The 21,605-nt window shown below is 33.0% G+C and overlaps 1 pseudogene; it reads right to left on the bottom strand.

The window, feature by feature from the left end:
* Positions 1-1,049: 1,049 nt before the first annotated feature.
* LOC141832844 (beta-glucosidase 12-like) lies at positions 1,050-20,518 on the bottom strand (annotated as a pseudogene).
* Positions 20,519-21,605: the final 1,087 nt, after the last annotated feature.

Genomic DNA, 21,605 nt, shown 5'->3' with positions numbered 1-21,605 from the left:
TTAGTTGATCGGATGAATTCGGATCGGATAGAAGCAAAGATATTTTTAAAAAATTCAACTCAAATCCGACTCAAACTCAAACTCAACCTGAAAATCCTAAACTCAAACTCGAATAACCTAACCAACCCGAATAACCCAACCAATCCAATTAAAAAAGATTTTTTTTATTATTTTTCATAATAATTCTTTATTTTTATCTCAATATTTCATCATTGTCATATTAATTTTCTGCTATTAATGTACATAAAACATCTTAATTTTTAAAATAAAATTTATTTTAATCTAAAAAACTCTAAATCATAAATTCAACTCAATCCGAATCCAACTTGATCTCAATCTAACTCAAAACCCCTCAACTCGAATATAAAAACCTCCAACTCTAACTTAATATTTTTCGTATCGATTTGAATCTGGTTTACTGGTCAGATTTGAATCAGGGTGTTTTTTTAAAACTACCAAAATTCAAAATCCACATGGAACATGCATGCGATATTTGAACAATTAATAATACAAAAATACTACATTAAGAGTCAATCTCACTTTCTAAATTTACTTCGTGAGTAAAATATAAAATCAAACTATCTATCCTAAAATTAATCGGTGTAAATTAGATATATTATAAAAAAAAATACAACCAATGGCTTTTCAACCCAAAATTTACTTGCTCTCTTTATTAAAGTTCATTTTTTTAAAAAAAAATATGATTAAAATATTTTTTAAAATATACAATGAGTTTATGAAAGGTCTCACACCTTAATTTACTCAAGATATAAAAGACGCACTAAAGGGTGCACTTATTTTTTTTAAATAACCTTCCATCCGCTCCACAATCGATTAAATCGATTGCTAGTCATAATATAACACGATCTAGTAAGAACTAAACATATTACTTGCTTAATGGCAATCCTTAATCCGAATCAAAATTATATTAATCCAAATAGACTTGAACTCACACAACATAATTCTTTTGGTCTTCCAAAATCAACCTCAAAAATAGCATTGCACCACCATGTTCAATTCCTTAATGAGCAATAGCAATTTCCCTAATTTGTTCATACAAAGAAAAATTAATAACATCAAGATTTTAAATTCATCCCTTCAAAAATTTGGTGAACCAAATGGCAGATTTCTTTGGGTACCTCCTCTTCAATCCATTTTTGTAGTCCACAAAGTTTAAGCCAAACCTGACTGTATACCCTGACCTCCATTCAAAGTTATCCAAAAGAGACCATGCAAAGTATCCTCTCACATCCGCACCCTCTCTGTAGTTGTGCAAAATATCATAACACATGAGTTGCTCGTGAAATTTATACAACTTTTTCATAGACTATGAGGGGAAGAAAAAAAAATGAAAAACCTGATTGCTTGATTTAGATAAAAGAGATGCTGTTCAAAGTAGGTTGTTCTTGCATCATCCTTCAGTGCGTCTTCCAGTGATAGGGTTTCATTGTTGACTTCATCAACGCCTGATCAATTTAATAACAATCAATAAAAGATGTATTTGAAACAGAGATACTTTCAGGTTCTAGTTGGGAAATCTGCGCTCTCGCATTTTTAGGATCGACGAAATACCTCTAAAATTTTCAAATTCTTTGTTTCACCTCTTAATTTGTCTTAAAAAAACAACATACACATGTGCCACATTGCTTCTTTTGTTGGCAGTGTTAATGATCAAGAAGTGAAACAAGAGTTCGAAAATCCTGAAGGTTAGTTTCATGGTTTTAGAACTCTGAGGGCATTTTGAAAAGGAGGATAAACTCTAGGGGTTGAACAAATCCCTGATTTACCTGAAGTATTGATATTTTTTTCTAGAATAATAATGCACCAAGCTTGTGGAAATCAACTCACCATTCTCAGTAATATACACCACTGGATTGTTGTATTTGGTCTTTACATGGAGTAAGAGTTGTTTCAATCCCGGTGGATAGATGAACAACCAATCTGAAGCAGCCTAAAAATGAACAAAAAAAAATTCCAATTCAATTAAATGAAGAAAAAACCCTGTTGAGCCGGTCAAGAAATTCCTATTGAGCTAGTTGAAAATCCGATTCAACTTAGCGCTCTCCCCTAATATTACCAGACCTAAATCACTGATTCATGGTCGAATATATTTGACGACCGGTCCAGGTTTAGAAGGACCAAGAAATTCCACATTGTTTAAAATAAAAATGTTCTCACCTTCGGACCAATGAGCACTTCATCTCTTTTCCCTGTTTCAAAACTTTGCAAGGTTAAAAAAAAAATCACTCAAATTATCAAAATGTACATTCTTATATGGGAAAATCATGTTGCTCCGCAAAATTTTATTGTTTTTTTTTTAAGTATCAGCCTCGAGTTTTAAGATCATCAAGATTCGATGCTCCCAGAGTTTAAAAAATCTTGTCATTTTAGCCACCAACCGCCAACACTGTGAGTGAAATGACAACATGCAAACATGCGATTTCATTTCATTGGAATTAGAAAATTAAGTCATCATCGCTCCATTATCTCCTTCATTTCAACAATTTTTAAAATATTGGGAGGGCATTTCAAAAGCAAATAAACCTTAGGGAATAAAATGAAATTTTCCCTAATTATATATACCTGTTTGAATAGCATGCTGATCACTGTAAAAATTAGGGTTCGCATGAGCGGAAGGGTGATTGCTGTAGGCATAGAGGCTGGTGTAGTAATTGATTCCAATGAAATCGAATGATCCTTTAAGCATTTGGGACTCGCTCTCAGTGAACTTTGGCAACCTGTCTTTTACATTAGTCCTCATGCTTGCAGGGTAATCCCCTTGAGTTAAGGGATCCATAAGCCTGTATATATAAAGACAGACAAACCATAAGCAGAGTAATGACTAATTAATAATGGATTTAATTTGATTTGATTTGATTTTTGCTTGATAATCATCAGCTTTATATATGATGGCGTTGATGGCATGCCTACCATCCAAGCATGAAGTCAAGAGACATGGAAGCAGCTTCATGGTCAGATTCTGTTCCATTGTAGGGTAGAAACCAGTGGGAGTTTAGGGCTATCCCTATTTCGCCTTTCTGCATAGCCTGAACTAAAGATATTTGAAAAGTTAGGTTAACTAACAAATAAGACTTTAAGAAAAGGAAGCTGATGCAATGGACCCCGTTAGATAGTGCTGCTGTTCAGATACTAAATGTTAGCTAGGGATGTGAATCTTGTATGTCACTTTTTGTTAGAATAATGCTACTAATATGGGAGTGAATCTCTAGGGTTGACCATGTCTATTTATGTAAATCTTCACATGTAATCTACCCAGATCATTTGAATCTCTGGGGTTGACCATGTCTATTGGATTCAAAAGAAAACCTAATCCGACCATAATCACAAAAAACCCCTAGTAAGTAGGCACGATGGGAGCAGCACCTGGAATTTTTCTCTGAATAAAGCCACAGCAGCTGTATGAGCCAGAAGCTGATGATGAGCAATTGTGTAGGGATCCCTGCCCAGATCTGCAACATGACACTCCCCTGATGCCCAAGGAAAACACTGCCCTAATTTGTCTCCATCAGGGTACACCATCAAAGCGAAAGTCCATGGCTCGTTGAAGGTCGTCCAGTGCTTCACCCTGTCCCCGAACTCCCTGAAGCACACCTCTGCAAAATCCCTGAAGTCCTCACTGAAACATAACGTAAAAAAGAAATAGAAAAACAAGTTAATTTTTCATGTTCAGATTCTTGAAACTTTTAAGTGCAGAAACTATGTGCTCACACAATTAATTGGCTTAAGAAACTCCCATATTTATCTTCCAATCCTTGAGGAGAGTCCCAATGGAAGAGTGTCACAAATGGCTGCAAACCTGCAAATATTAGGATTTGTTTTTTTTTTAATTGAGAAAACAAAAGAGGAAAAAAAAAGATAATGGAAAGATGGAATTTTATCAGACCATTGGCTATTAGTTCATTGATGAGGTTATTGTAGTAATCCACTCCTTCCCTGTTTATTCCACCACTTAAGCTTCCAGCTGAAGTAAACTTACAAAGTATTACTCGAATATATATACATAAATATGAGAGAGAAAAAAGTTTGTGTAATAATTACTTGGTAAAATCCTTGACCAAGAGATGGAAAACCTGTAAGCATCCATGCCCATTCTCTTCATGATGCTCACATCTTCCTGTGATTTCATCTAATTATTAATCAGAAATTTGAATAAAAAAATTTGGGGCAAATCTTTTTTTTTAGATGGAAAAGAACTAATCTACCTTGTAGAGATGGTAAGAATCAACTGCTACATCCCCATTGCTTCCATCAGCTATTAACTCTGCGTGAGAACATAGTTTCTTCATGTCAATTTAAAAGAAAAAATGTAAAGAAAATGGGCACGCACACACGATAAGAAAAAGAAAGTAAAAGAAGAAAAAACAAACCTGGGTGTCTGTGACTGAGGGTATCCCAAATGCTTGGCCCTCTGCCGCCTTCATTTGCTGCGCCTTCATACTGTCACCATTAAATCAACCAAAACAAACATTGAATTTTACAAACATCTTTCTTCTTGACTTTTTTAAGAAAAAGATCGAGCTATCCAGGAAAAGATGCCTGATATGCTGAACTAGCAGTCCCAAATATGAAACCTTCAGGAAAGGAGTTGCGATCTAGCTGGAAAGCATTTGATTTCTCATCCCTTTGGGGGGACGGCGGTGATGTCATTGATTCCATGATGAAGAAATGAGGAAGCAGAAATACACCAAGAGAAATGAGGAGGAAAAGAGGAAGAAGAAATCTTGTTGAGACCCCATGAGCCATTATGGTTGCAGAAGGGGTTTGTCCTTGCATTTACAATGCAGTATTGACCGAGAAGGAATTAGTAGGAGAGGAAGTGACATTCACGTTGTTTGGTTGCTTAATTATGGCAACGTATGTTTGAAAGAAAAAAAATAATACAAGAAGTATTGACTTCAGCGAAGGATCTGAATGGAGAGTTATAGGAATCTCTTTCAAAGGAGATTTTGATTTTTTTAGTGGAGGCTTCACGTTTTATCTGCTGGTCACTGATTACAATTAATGCCCACCAGAGCAATTTATTAAGACTGAACTAAAGGCCAAACAACGCAAAGATAAATCTTTTGAAATCCTACAAAATAGAATAAAACAAATTGCATTGCTGTCCATATTTTTGGCCACTACAAAAAATTAGTAAATTTGGAATGAATATTAACGACGAAAAATGTTCGTCACAAATTAGTAACAAATTTTGCAACGAAATACATTTTCATCGCAATTTTACGACAAATTTTACAACAAAAATAAATTTGTTGCAAAATTAGCAACATATTAAATTCATCGTAAACTTCGTTATGAAAAATATTTTTATCATCAAATTCGTCGCTAATTTGCAATGAAAATATATTTCGTCGCTAATTTACGACGAATTAAAATTTCATTACAAATTTGGCGATGAAAAATAAATTCGTTGGTAATTCGGCGACGAAAGAATTATTCATCGCGAATACGCGATCAAATATTAATTCATCGCATTTAAATTGGTGACAAAACGTATTTTCGTCACCAATTTGCGACGAAATTAACTTTTCGTCGCCAAATTGGCGTTGGCAACGAACAGATTCGTCGCCAACGTTAGGGCATTAAACCCTAAATCGCATTCTCTTCTCTCTTTCTCTCCCTTTCGCAGATCTCTCATGCACACCGTCATCGCCTCTCCGCTGCCGATGTCGGATCTCTCCAACGATTGAAGGTCGTGATATAGATCTAGTATTTCTCCCTCTCCCTCTGCTCTTCCTCTCCCGTTGAGACCTCTCCCCCCTCCTCGCATGGTGTCGATGGCTCGCCACGGACCAGGGGTCGGGGGTCGGGGGACGAGGGCTAGCGCCCGCTAGCCAGGGGTCGATGCCCGACGACCGCGGGCCGCACCTCGACGGTCGTTGGCCAGGGGCGGGTGACCGTGGTAGATGTTACCGCTGGCCGCCGGCCGCGGTCAATGGTTGCCGCTAGCAGCGGTCAGTGATCGTCGCTAGCAGCGGTCAATGGTCGTCACTGGCTGTTGGCTGTTGTCCACGGTTGGTGGTTGTTGGTTGTTAGCCGCGATCGGTGGGCGCTGGCCACAAGCTCGACTGACCATGAGCTCGACTGATTGCGAGCTCGTTTGTTTACGAGCTCATTCCTCACTGTGAGTTTTGCTAGCTCCGAACTAATTAAGCCCTGAGTAGCTTTAAGACTTCTATTTTTTGTGATATTAATTTAGTTTACTAACAATATTTATTTGTGCATATTATATTTAATTGTTGATTTTATAATGTTGTTTGTGCAGGTCTATTTTATGCGTAGACTTAAAGAAATTGGAGAGATACTCGTCTTTGTCACCGGCTTTAGGTATATTTACAATAATAGTTATTTTTTGATAGTGGAAAGTATTTAGCTATAACAATGGTTATTTTAATGTTAGTTTTTGTTATTCCAATTTAGTAGGAATTAATCATGTTTATACTAGTTTTTATTTGTAATAGATAAAAGTTAATATTTTAATATTTTAAAATTTAAAAACAGAAAAAATGCAAAAAGCAAGAAGTTAGATGTATAAAAAGAACTTACCTAAATGTAGGAGTTTAACTGATGAGCTTATTATTGGGTTAAAATAATTTTTGAATTTTGCTTCTAGTAATGTTGAGTTTATGGATAGAGATATGATAAGATGTCCGTGCAAAAAATGACACAATGGTGAATTTTTACAACGTGATAAAATTTGAGAACATCTTTATAGATTTAGTTTCACCCCCAATTACTATAATTTGATTTGTCATGGTGAATCGTTCATATATGATGAGGATTATGGACAAAACATACAAGTCTCAATTAGTGGGGATCAGAGTTATTATGATCAATTAAATCCACATCAGAGGATGGTAATTGATGCAGCGGGTCAGAATTTCATTGCTAAACTAAGTGGTACAAGTTCTAGTTTTCCTCCATCAATTGAACAAATATTTACTGCTTATGCATCACCATTGGAGGAGATAGAACTACCAAAAGTTGGTAAAAATGTGAATAATGAATTATATCTCCAATTTTAGGAATTATTGAGTGCTGCAAATGAACTAGTGTGGTCAAATTGTGACAATCACACTAAATATCTCTCACAGCAAGATTGTTGAATGTCAAGGCCAAACATAATGTGTCTAAAAATTATTTTAATGATTTTGTTCAAGTTATTAGAGAGGCATTGCCGCGTGATCACATAATGCCAATGATTTTTATAATATAAAAAAACTTATGAAAGACTTAGATCTTCCGATGGAAAGAATTAATACTTGCAAAGCTGGTTGTATGTTATATTAGGGAGATGATGAAAATGCAGAAGTATATAAATTCTGTAATCAAGCTAGATACAAGATTACCAAAAGGAATCAACAACGACGTAAAGCATACACTCAGTTATTTTATTTGCATTTAACTCCTATACTACAAAGACTATGCATCAAAAGTCACTGCTCAACACATGACTTGGCAATTCTGTACATGTTATTCATGAGATTAATAGAATTGTGAATAACTATTGGCGAGGAGATTCGATGACTTATACAAACACTCCTAATCCCATAAAAGAACTATAGTGAAATGAGTTTAAGTTAACATATCCCCTTTAGTTTATATATGAAATTAATGTTGAATATATAATCAATTATTTGTTTCTCATTCCAGTGGATGTTCATTTGGAGCCCTAATGAAGAATTGAAAATAAAGAGAATTTAAAAAAAAAAAAAGGGAATCACATCCAACATATACTTAATCACGCAAAGACAAAAGGAAAAAGTCGCCCCGCATCATCGAGGAAAATTGGGTCAAGATCTTCAATTCTTGGGAAACTAAAGAGTGCAGAAAAAGGAGTCAATAGAATAAACTCGATCAAGCTTATAATTCTGGAGACTTATCTACAACATATGCAGCCGGCTCAATCAATATCGATGAGCATATACGTAGATTGGTAATTTTTTTCAAACACTTAAATTTTAATATATTTCAAATTATTTCATTATTTCTAACCATGATTTTAATCTAATATAACTTATATTCTATTAGTAGATGTTATTAGTTGTGTATCTGCTCTATCGTTATATTAAATGTGTTTACTAGATATAATGAATATTATATATGTTTCTAAAATATTATTATTTTATTTTATTTTAATTTTTCTTATGATAATACAAGATAAATATGATGAGCTAGAGCTCGCACAGCAACATTTAGGTGCTAGTAACGATAATGATGGATCTGAGTCATTTGTTGAGAATGATCTGAGTTTATAGCTAGAGGCAAGTAGGGATCCAAAGGGGGTAAGGATATTGGGTATGAGTTCTTTGAGCAGAACCCATAGAGTTGCTGGTACATCTTCTACCACCTCCCCAGCCGTAATGACACAAATACATAATTTGAATAAAGAGCTTAGTCATTTGAAGGACATAATAATGCAAATGAATCAGAAAAAGAGACAAAGAGATCAAGAAATTAACGAGTTGCATCGACAACAGATTTCTCCCGCTTTCTCGTGATAATGGTGATGACGGCGATGATGGTGGTGATTCTTCATGAGTTTTTTGTGTATGAATGTTTTTTCTTAAAATTAATATTTTTAATATTTGTTATTTGATTAAGTTTGTAAATCCTTCATTTACACAATTTTTATTAGTACTGTTAATTTTTTTATAACAGGATTGTGAGGTTAACTAATGTATTGCAATTCAGAAATTCATATCAGAAGAAGTAAGTCTTTAAATATTTAATTTATATATTTCTTTTTAAGAGTGATACTTTTTCTTTCTTTGTTTTCTTATATAGGAAGATAAGACATATGGAAGGAGAATGAAGCAGTGTCTCCCAAGGAAGAAGACGACGACAATGATTTTGTATCTTTCTCTCGTCTTGAGACTTAATATGGATTTTGTCATTTGGATATCATTACTTGGTGATTTATTGATATGTATTTTGTCATTTGGATTTTGTATCATAGCTTAAAGAATGTTTGATATGGATTTTGTATCATGACTTGAAGGAATGTTTATCATTTTGATATGTATATGTGATATGTATAGATTCAAATTGTGTTGTATGAATAGATAAGTTATTGTGTTAAACAGGTTGTTTGTAAAATTTGAATCGATCCGATCCATCGTTTGTATATATGAGAAAATGCAAAAATAAGTAGGATGGTTAGGAATGCAAACATATCGTAAATTACTATGTATCATTAATTGGCGACGAAAATCTAAATTTGTCGCCAATTGGGGACAAATTCTACGTTCATTGCTGATAGGCGACGAAACCAAGTTCGTCGTCGATCGACGACGAATGTAGAATTTGTCGCCGATGGCCGACAAATTTGGCGACGAATCATTTTTTTTATCGCGACATATTGTGATGAAATTTTAAATTTTTGTTGCAGAACTTGGCGACGACTTAATAGCAACGAGAATTTATTCATCGCAAATTTTTTTACAATGAATTTATTTATAAAATTCGTCACAAAATTCGTCCCTAAATTGCGATTTTTTTATAGTGGGCATATATGTATATATAATTCTATATATAATTATTAATTTTAATTTTTTGTATATATGAGAAGTTGTGGCTCCCGTTTATGATTTCTCTTTTTTTATCATCTATTCTGCACAACGAGATTTAATCCTTTCATATGTGTTTTATTTATAGTTGCAAATTACCACAACATAATAGATGGATGGGTAATTCAACATTTTGAGAAAATGAGGAGAGAAACTCTCAATCATATAAAAAATCAATAAGAAAAAAAATATTTTTCAGAGCCAAACTGATGGTCATCACATTACAAATGTGATGCTCTAACATCTAAACAAGCTCACATATCACATAAGAGAATATATATATATATATATATATATATATATATAAGGTTTTAATACCCTGTGTGTCTTAAAATACGCAATCCGTGCGCAACATCAGATTCAGGGCATCCGAAAATCTTCCGAGCACCTGGAACAATAAACAGTGTCATTTTTTATTGTTTTTTATTTTTTTGACGTACGGTTAAGTCATTTAAGATTTCCCCTTTATGGTTTAGGAGTTGGGTTATAATATTAAGCACAAAAAAAATTCAAAACGAAAATAAATTAGTTGCTCACGAGGTATGTCAGGTTGTTATTCCGGACTTCTTATCCAGCACACCCCTTGAACAACTAAATTTTTTCGTTTTGAAAATTTTTTTGTACTTAATACTATAACCCAACCCCTAAACCCTAAAGGGGAAAATGGCTTAATTGTAAACCAAAGTTAAACTTTGGAAAGTGTAATGAAATTTCCCCTAATAAATATTCATAAAGTAGAGATTTACAAGAATCCTTGTGTGATTCCATAGGTATAAGATTCTGAAACATTGTGTAGTATAATTAAAGAGTCAAATTTGAATTTATAAGAAAAAAAATCAACTCACACTGAATATAAAATTGTCAGCATTATAATAATTATTAAAACCTTAAAATTTTTGAAAATATTCAAAACAAAAGCATATTGCAAAATACCTCAAAGTCATATTTCTCTCTTTCTATAAAGTCTCCCATCTTCAGTCATCCCGACCACCTATTGCTGTAAACAAACTCTTCTTACTCTACAATCCTGAAACTGAAACAGGAATTTTTTTTCCAAAAAAAAAAAAAGATGAGCAATTTCAAACCTGAACATAAATTTAAAGAATTTTGGTCCGAATGATGTAAGATTTGCAAAACCAGCATGAAAGAATCTCAAACTGCTTGATTTTAGAATGATATAATAAGCAAATTGTATAAAACACTAGTCAACGCTTCTCTCACCTTGGCTGTTTGTAACAATGAAACATGCAAGTTTATTCAATTCATAAGACATCACTTCCAAGAAACTAACCACAGTAAACATAATATTGATTAAATCGTAGGAAACTACTGAGAGAAACAATCAAAGCACCAAAGCAAGATATGTGCAGAAATACGAGATTGAACACCATCCAGTTCTTTTCCTTCAAGACTAGGACAATAGTGGAATTATGATTGGTTGTCCCACATCGACTACGAACTCTGATATAGATTATCTATATAATGAGATCAAAACATTAGTGTTCTCTGAAGCATATACCATATGAAGGGAGAGCAAAACAAATTGTTATAGAATTGAAAATTAGATGGATGTGTTTGGGAATGCATAGATAGTGTTGTCAGGAAATAGCTTCACATCAAATAGTTTGTTTGAGCCCCAAGAACAGAGAATTAAACACAACCATAAGAAGAACAAATCCTTTAGTAGAGTGCTGTGCACACTGATACTTAAGTTGTCATGGTACTGAAAAGAGAACACAAGACTTAAACACAAAAACTTATTTATTCCATGATGAAAATTCAGCAAAGAAATACTATAATGCAATGTAATTTCCACTGCTAATAAAATGAAATTTATACCATAGTAGTTGGATCAATTATTCATCAAGATAAAAAGAAAAATGAAGATATGGTTGATAGCATAAAGTTGGATTCTTAAAATGTAGTATTCCTTAAGTTTTCTCTTGCTCTGTAGTTGAAGAATTTATATGTGACCAATGCACCACCAAACATAATGCATGATTAAGAGTTTTTGGTAGTTAAAAAAACTTATACAAAATTGTAGTGTAAGAGGAATGAGATGTTGAGGAGAGAAATAGATGTAGCATGCCCAATCAATTAGGAGAAGCTGCAGCCACGATTAAGATATGGCCATACCAAAAGTTGGTCCTTAGATTTCAAAGTTGGAAGCGTACTTATGTTATAAGGAGGCAACAAATAAAGACAAATTCACCTAATACAATGAGAAAAGATCTAGATGTTCTTGGTATCGCTGAAGAAATGACATTACACAAGACCCATGATATGGAATATATATAAGGTGAGATGAGACCAATCAATTGAGATTCAACACTGCTTCTCGTCTTGAAGTTTAACTGTTTAAGGGTTGGGAAACAACAAATTTACAAGCAACTGACTAAAAAACCCTACCTTCCAATCTAGCATGATTGTGGATATTTTGAAATTCACCTAGAATACCTTGTTCCCATCCTCCTGATAAAGTCAATACACCTCATGATTAGTGTGGCCCTCAGTTGTACCTGTATGTTTGCTTTACAAGAATAGCAAATGTTTTGATAGAATAACTATTCTTATATTTAAGTTTAAAGAATAGCCCTAGAATCCAAATTCATAGATTAATTATTTCTTCTTAATCCACCTTAGTTTGTCTGACTTACAATTTTGGCAAACCAAACATAGGAATGACACTGAATCATCCATTCCATGCTTTGAACAAATTATGAAGATATATATCTGTTTCATTTTCTTTTTGAACAAATTATGAACATATGTTTCTGTTTCTTTTTTACTTTATTCTACCATCCAAGAGCACCCACTCCATTATTAGTCAATTTCATTTTGTGAAACAAACCTAATGTCACCCATTGTGGTGTTTTATCATGAATAGGATCTCAATGTAACGGGGTATTCCACTCACTTTTCTCTAATGCACATTTGTTCACGGTTCATTACAGTTTGGTAATTTTGGAAATAGGTACATTCTCTAGGGATGTTTAGTTTCTATTAGGATCATAATAAAGAATTAGCATAAAATCAATAAAGTTGTGTAGAGATAAAAACAAATTATAATTTTTCTTGAATCTGGAATTACAATAAACCATAAGTTCACAATTTGGTCATGGTTAGGAAGCAAAAATAATCACACATTGAAATATTATGGCATAACAAGTATCTCATTTTCTAGATTAACAAGAAACAATAGAACGAAAAAACACATAGCAACAATGATAATAAAAAAAATGTTCACTGCAAAAAATTTGATAAAGGAGCCTAACAAAGACATAGTGAAAGCCATTTTCTCCTAGGCAATTGATCCACCACACCACTTCATTTTTTTTTAATTTGGAGTAAGGTTGTAAACGAGCCAAGCTTTGTGGTGTTCAAGCTTGTTTAATAAGATAACCGAGCCAAGTCAAGCCAAGTCGAGCCTAAAATGAGCCAAACCGTCAAAATGATTGTTTAAGCTTGGTTTGGTTTCTTTTTTATAAATTTGAGCTTGGTTAAAGCTTGGTTCGTTTAAATGTTATCAAGCTCTCAATTCAAACTTGTTTGCTTATTTGAAACTTTTACATTTTAAGTTTGTTTGATTGCTTATTGAGTTTGATAGTACAAACTTATTTGTTTATTTTGAAAGTTTCTCTGTTTATTTAACATGTTGATAAGAGTTTTATTGATGAACATTGTTCACTAACATTACGAGTTGAACACATAGGTGTTCAAGCTTATTCATTTAATTTAACGAGTTGTTCGAGCTTATTCATTTAATTGATCCTGTGTATTGAACGAACATAAACAAACTCTTACCAAGCCGAGCACCAAGCTTGTTCACAAAACGTTTAGTTCATTTACAGCCCTAGTTTGGAGTTATAGGTAGTGTTTTTGATACCATGAATTCAGAATCAATCTAGTCTAATTTAATTTATAAACCGATTGGTATAAAATCAATGAAAATGGAAATTGTTAATATAAAATTCTTAATCTAGTGGCCAAGTATTTCAATTTTTACATGGCGTTTTATTGTTTGCATTACATAGCCCAACATGGCATGAGCACACATGCCAAAAAAATAATTTTAAAAATAACAATATTTAAAATAATAAAAATAGAAGAAAAAACCAGAAAATATATAAAATATATATATATAAAGAAAAACATTCAAAAATTCAGGAAATAGAAAAACTATAATAATAGGGAAAAAACAGAAAAAAAAAAAATGAAAAAAAAAATCTTAATTTAAAATGTGGTATTAATAGAAAATCTATTAGGAAATTTTTGAAATTTGTTTGGGTCAATTTGGTAATTTTAGATAATTTAATCAAAATATCCTAAAACTAGATGTCTTTTAAAATTAAGGGTACTTGGGCCACTTCATACACCTTCAATATTGAACCCATATTGCAATCACGTCTGGCCTAAACCGTTGTCGCCCAACCCAACCCAATTCCCAAGTTAGGTCCAACGTAACACAGTCCAAACTATACTGAACCAAAAGGTAGATAAACTGACTCATTTGTCACCTCTATATATAGTACATAAGCTTTGGTAATATACAAGTATAATTTGTGTGTTATAAAATTTTTACTTTGAATTTATATGCATTTTACTATATATTAGCTGATATAAGCTAGAATAGGTTTTATATATACAAGTTTTATATGTTTCAAGTAATTTAAAATTAATGTTTTAATAAGCTTATTATATTTATATAAAGTGTTTTGATATATAAAATATAATTTATATTTATGGCTTTCTTTTATGAGTTGATAGTTTGATTGATCAAAATATTATTGTTAATATGGTTATTAACTCATATAATATATTTGTCACATATAAAAATATAAATAATTATTTAGAACTATTTTTTTGGGTTAGACCATCAACCCGGTAGCTTTACAAGTTCGATTTCTAGCTCAATTTTCAGAACATTAATTAAGCTATGGATTCAAATATATGGGGAGTTCTTTCACAACAAGAAAATAAAATAAAATAGAAAAACTAATTAATTACTTTCCTAATATGTCAAGCTAACATAATTAAACATTTGTGTATATCAAACTAATTCAAATTTTAAATTTTTAATTCAACTTTCAAATTGTTTCTAGCTTAGATTATAATACCTATTGATCACTTGCACAAATTTTTAAGAAGCATTCATGTCAAACATATAGATGGATAACTACTTCCAATACCATATCTAAGTACACATAAGTACTATAAAGCATTTGGAAAGGTCCACGAGAGAAACAAAAAGGCATCTTATATTCCTAATACCTTTATGGGCAAGCATCATCTAAATGACTTTACTATGACCATATATTAGTAGCTATGGACTAAATTTTATAGAGTTTGGCATATATATCTAGTTTACGCTTTGAACACAACTAGGTATTCCATACAGAAAAGACATTTATGAATCTGAAGTGTCAACAAGTGTAGTTGTGTTAACAATAGTAGATAAAGTATAACAGATATTTGTGTAACCAAATTAGTACGCTTCTTATCATCATAACTCACTGAATTTAGACAGTTAAGTCATGCTTTCCAAAATAGTCCATGTGTTCCAATTTTTCTCTTAATTCTAACTTTAGTAACAAACATTAGCCTACTAATGATTAGTGTCAAAGCAACTATAGAATGAATGCTTTATTTCTAGCCGTGTGACTCAAACTATTAGAGTAGCATATTGCTTAAAATTTTCAATTAGCTAATAAAAACTATGCCTATTGGTAGGGTTTGGACCAAATTAATATACACAAGAATGGATTACATGAAAGAGACTTAGTATACATGAAAGTGAACAATTTAGTTTGTGTTAAACTGAATAAATCCAAAAATCAACAAATAAAAACTTATGTAGTATATTTTTAGTCAATTGATAACGCCGTGAATAAGGTTTTTAAGCCTCTTGATATATTGTGTATAATTTAAAATTAGATCTTATTAGAAGGTAAATTATAAATATGTTTTATGGACCAGACAATTATTTAAATTAATCATATATATATATATACATATATATATATATATATATATATATATATATATATATATATATATATATATATATATATATATATATATATATATATATATATATATATATATATATATATATATATATATTTATATATATATATTCCTTCTGTATATCCTCCTCATCATCAAAAATCATGTTTTTCTCAACTATCTAGGGTCAACTACATGAATCTTATCCTCAATTAAGATCTATACAAGCATATGCTAGTAATATTCAAATCAATTTACTCATCTTTTGACAAATATTTTATTTGGTCTCCAACTACAATTCATACAGTCCACTCTAATATATTCCATAATTCTAAATTATAGAATATATAAATCGCCTCTAAAGATATCCATGCCATCTCAATCTATTTTCTCTCGTTTTACCATCTAAACATATAATAGTTCCATAATTTCATCTTAACAATTTTACGTCTACTATATCGACATTCTATACGTGTTGCTACCAAACAATCCAAAACACTTCAATAAATATTGATCGTATTGTGGTCTTATGAAAATTTCCAATTAACCTAACACTCAACAACAGCACAATCCCTATTTTATGTTAACACAATGCATTGACCCACTACATGCCACAAGTTTACAAAGCAAATTATGAAATTCATAAGTACTTTTGAGTACAAAACTCATCATGGGAAATATAGCCAATCACAATTATTTAACAAAAGTACTAATAATAACAACAAAGAAAAAACAATTGAAAATAAATATCTTTTATGTACATTGAAGAAAATCACATACAAAATCTATTTTTTTATAATTCTGTTAGCCTTTTACCTCTTTTATCCCATCTAGTTTTTCAATACTCATACACCATCAAAAGAAAAATGTAAGGTTAACAAAATTGAAAATTTATAAAAATGTTTTGATCACTTAGTCTTCGGTAATTCTCTCAAGTAAAGGAAATGTTATTTCCAAAGAAATATTTTGAACCTTTTCTAATACTCAATTGAATAATGGTTTCACTTGCATAGTTTCCCCGTTATTTTGTGATGTATGTCAAGGAGTAAATACGGTAGGAAACCGTCCAAGCTCTTGAATACTTGCAACAGATACACAACAAATGCCCTCCATATTTATCAATTTGGATTTTTCATGAGAATAGGTCAAATAGTAAAAGTTTAAATACCATGAATGGAAGGGAGTTCCTCATGGATAAGAACCAAACCCAAAGAGCTCGCAAATAGCAAAGAAACACGTTGCAGAACATATATTGCCCTCCTTTTTTAATTTGGTAACAGTCGACGCTACTTTGTTTCCTTCTAATTCTGTCCACTATACCAGCTTGAAAAGAAAGCTATGCATTGAATCAATTTCCAATAATCCTTAATAGTTTCCTTAATTCATTATCGCCTTATCATTCCTTTCCTCTACAAAAGAGGGTCCAAATGACTTATAAACCCCAAAAGTATTGCCTAGAGGTCCTCAAAATCCAACTACCCATCACCGGTGACTCATTCCGCTACCTACACCAGGAGCCACATTCAGTTCTGCAATAGAGAGTAAGATGGCAACCATCAGAAATAACTTCTACTCTAGTTCTGGCGAAGATGTTACTCAACTTCCCATGGAGAATCAACGATTAGCTATTCCCATTGATGCGGTAAGCCAATATTCCAAAAACTCTGTTAATCCACAAACAAAGCTAGTTGGATCTTTTATGTTCTCTTCCACTTCAAACATACCTGCTAAAGTTCATACTAGTTCTGCATCTGAATTGGTAGTGCCCAAGCATTCATCTACTGTAGAATTTCCTCTTTGCCCATTTCCGAGTCTCGCCCACAATACCTCTCTCGGGAAACAACCTTTAGGAGAGGTTTTGCCAAACTTTAGCTTCCAAAAATCAACTTTGATGGCCCATGCATGTAACATCAACAACTATCCCCAGAATACTCGCCTTGATTCAAATATAGGTTATGTAAGTCATGGTAATAATTTAAGATATCCCAATTGCGGCAAGTCAATACCCAATACACCAACAAATCCATTGAGGTCAAAATATCATTATAGATGTGAACTTTGTAGTCTGCAATTCCAAAATCCACAAGCCTTTGGGGGGCATATGAGCCACCATAGTAAGGTAAGCAAAGCAAAAGATAGGGAGGAGAGACTTAAACAGTTAGGACAAACAAACTCCAAGAAGCCCCGAATGGTGTCGCAAAGTGGTTCATCAGAAAGAGGGCGTTATCTTAAGATGGATGCTCCAGTGGAATTGAAAAGCGTTACTGTGGCCAAGGAAAAAACTGAATTTGAGGTACGTAAGAAGTACAAAATCATGAAAGAAGATATTCAGAAAGAGCAAGCCTATGGATGTTTTGAAGATCCCTTGACGAAGAATGATTCAACTGAAGTTACTGCAGTTATGACCCTTCCAGATGAACAAACCAAGACTCTTCGTCGTGTGATCTTGCATCCTTCTCCAATATTTCAATGAAATAGTGGTTGTCATAAAATTTCAATAAATTTGGAGTCCCAATCTTTGTTGTTTGTCTATTGTTCAAGTTCTTCAATGAGTGTACTTGTGTGAGCTATTAGCTAAATTTAGTATTGCATTCATAAATGGTCCAGTAAGTCTAAAGTCAAGAAAACAGTTACAAGGTATGTGTTGGCTTGTATGTTTTAGGTCTTTGTGCGTGTGTTGGATAAAATATAGTATTGACATGTCTTACTATAAATAAAAACTGTGTTCAGTTTATCTACTAATTCTCATAGATTCCTCATCTCTCATATATTAATCCTCCTTATAAAAAAATAGGAAAACATAATTTGAAAATCAATGTTAGAAGTTAAAAGCTATATGGAGTTATCTTCATGATCCTTCAATAACAATCTTGTTAGCAAGAGGTTGGCATAGTGAATGAGATTCCCTCCAAAACATGTGGTATGATTTATAGAATGGTATCTGGTATGATTTATAGAATGCCAGAAAATAAAGAACAATCCAACTTGTTTTCTTATATAAGAAAATAATAAGTTAACTATAGGCCATAACAGTTTATATCTTTAGATTTTTCAAAAAAGAAAACAAAAGGCAAAAGAATTACAAAGATAGTAGCAAACCATCAATTATGGTTCTTCCTTTTTTTGATGATAGAACAAAGAACTAAAAATAAAAATTTCCTGTTCTATTTCAGATTTGAGTCCTACCATATTTGTTACCATATAAATTAGTACCAACCCATGCATAGCAAGACTACCATGCCAACGCACCGGCCCTCTCTCTCAGGAACTATTTTTGGAAGTAAAATATGTAATTGTTTTCTTCTGAAATTAAATAAGGATTTTTTTTACTGATGGGGCATTCAATAAATACTTTAAGAAAGATCTTAGAGGTGTTAAACATGTTTGAAAGAAAAAAACGAGTAATAAGACAAGGTACGTGAAGATTATTGTTGGCCGTATTACAGTCACCAGCTTGAAGAAGTATTTTTCAGTATTTCCAACATGAACAAGAGTGAAAGATAAGAAATCAGAAGTTGATATCTGCAGGAAAGGCAATTTTTTTGGTTATTAATTTCTCGAGTAAACTATTTGTTCAGAATTATTTCTCTACGATTGTAAAACTACTAGTACAACTTACAAATTCCTAGTTATGCATAGAACAATTATAATTAGTGAATTAACCATAACAAATCCAATAAGTGTGAAAGGCAAACCTCAGCTCTATCAAAGAGAGCCCTAGAACTCTAGAAGTTTGAAATTGCCATTTTCTTAAATTTCAGTCTAGTAAACTATTTCAGTGTGTTCAAGGTCAACTAAGAATATCTAGATTAGAAACCCAAGGTGGTATGGTAAAAAAGGGAACATACCAGTTACTACCTCAAGTCTATAAATAAGGAAGAGAAAACATAGACAAAATTTCTCAAAGGATGCACCTGAACTTTTGTTTTAAAAAAAAAAAACACCATCCGACTTTGTTTTGTCTCAAATGCTAAGCCTCCTCTCTTACTCCTTTTGTCTTTGTGGAATTAAGTCACTTTTTTAAAAATATATATATTTAGGAAATAGAACTTAATCATGTTGGACAAATAAAAAAGAACCAGTTGATTAATGAGAAAGAGATTTAGAAAATAAAATTATTTCAGTGCTAAAACATATTTAAATGGATTGTTACGGTCTTTTTCCAAAACAATTTAATGGACATTTTTCGCTCTCTCTTTTTTAACCCGAATGGCTTGTTTTGGGTCATCAGGGTATCTTCACAAAAATACCTTCAAGAGTATGCACTTGTCAAAATCATGAAATATGATGATATTCCTACTCCTTGGACTCTCAGCTGTCATTTGGTAGAAGATGGATTGACAAGTGCAAAGCCATCAAGGTGCTTCTGCAAAAATATCTCGATGACCCTAAACTAATCGTATGATAGAAATGAAAGTCGATGAAGGTCCATGGAAGTTCGATTAACATAAATATAGTCTTACGTTTGAAAAGTTCAAGAACATCGAAAGTATTTGTTGCCAAAAGTAACTACCTTCACGATTCTACACTGCTCATATGACAAAAATGAAAAAAGATAAATGTGTATCTCTTCTTGCTACAAATTTAGAGCCATCAAGATAATTCTTCCAGGGATATTTTAGGTTCGTAAATAGAGAAGATCGAAATGATTTGATCTGGGATAAATAAAGTAGAGCGTATGAGCTGAGACAACCTTCGGTGCGCCATTTGGAAATTTCACAAACGTAAACATATACACCAAAATACCGCAACTTCCTAATGCGTGAACAATAAAATTAGAAAAGAAAAAAAAAACATTCACCTAATCCTTGGCCACGATAACCTTTGATCCTTGATCGTGATATCGGAGAGTACTACGATGAACAAAGACAGGCTCGATCGATCGACGATCATCCCTGCCCTGGAGCCTCATCGACTGGCTACCGCCTCCCTCCGATCTCACCGCCCTAGTGGCGGTTTCTGATGCCTGGCATGGAACGGAGGATTCGAAGAATGGGAGCGAAAAAATGGACAATTTTGACAAAACTCCGAAATTTTATTCAAATACTATCCAAGCTCATTCTAAATAAAATATAATAGTAAAAAAATTAAAATAAATGCCCTTATTTATTTATTGTATTTAAAAATACTCCTTTTTAAAAAAATTATTTAAGAAATTTATGCTCCTAATTAGTCTTCGTTTTCCTTTGCCCTTGATAAAACTTTTGATCAGCTGAGCTCCCATATGAGAGTAGGCAGTGGGTTATACCTATAGAGAGATCTATTTATGATAAGGTAAATCAAGAAACTGTAGTTGGTCATTACGGAGAATGTATTACCTTGGTTTCGCTAAAGATCGTTGCTTACTTAAACAAGTTTATCCTGTAATAATCAATTTAATCATATCTCAAAAACATCTTAGAGCAACTAAAGACAACTTTGATCAAAGCTACTTATAAAAAAAATGATAATCCTAGTTAATCGTAAAAACTCAATCCCTGGGGTGACAGGCCCAACCCCACGGAAGTTTTCCACTGATCATCAGGGTAAATCGGGAAGCGCACGCAGCGGCCAACCCAGATGTCCAGCATCCTTTGATTGCGATTCCCATTTGGAGGAAAATTCCTACAAATACGTCATAGTTGGGGATCGAACCGCGGATGTCCTACCCGCGGCACCATGACCCCGGGGACATGGTGCTTAGATGATCAAAGCTACTTATGCCTCCTTCGAGCAGTATATCTCAGCCCCCGGGGCATAGGTGAGTTGGTTACGACGCAGCAGACTTGCAAAAGAGGGCAAGGGTTCGAATCCTGGCGAAGCCAGGTAATACCCTCTTGCGTCGTAACCAACTGTACTTTCTTGATTTACCTCCTCACAGATGGTCGTGGGGCCGCTAAGGTGGCAGATCCACCTTTTTTTGCAGAAGAGCAGTATATCTCAAAAGTAATGCAGATTTAGTAAAAGTTACTCCAGGATGAATAATGGTGCTTTGGTCTGTTACTCCAAAGTGAGTATCATGGATGATGA

The sequence above is a fragment of the Curcuma longa genome, chromosome 8, assembly GCF_044706935.1.
Source record: "Curcuma longa cultivar G26 ecotype Majalengka, Jawa Barat chromosome 8, ITB_CL_G26_1.1, whole genome shotgun sequence".
NCBI classification, from domain to species: domain Eukaryota; kingdom Viridiplantae; phylum Streptophyta; class Magnoliopsida; order Zingiberales; family Zingiberaceae; genus Curcuma; species Curcuma longa.
The sequence above is the reverse complement of the archived record's forward strand: the minus strand, read 5'-3'. Positions and strand labels throughout refer to the sequence as shown.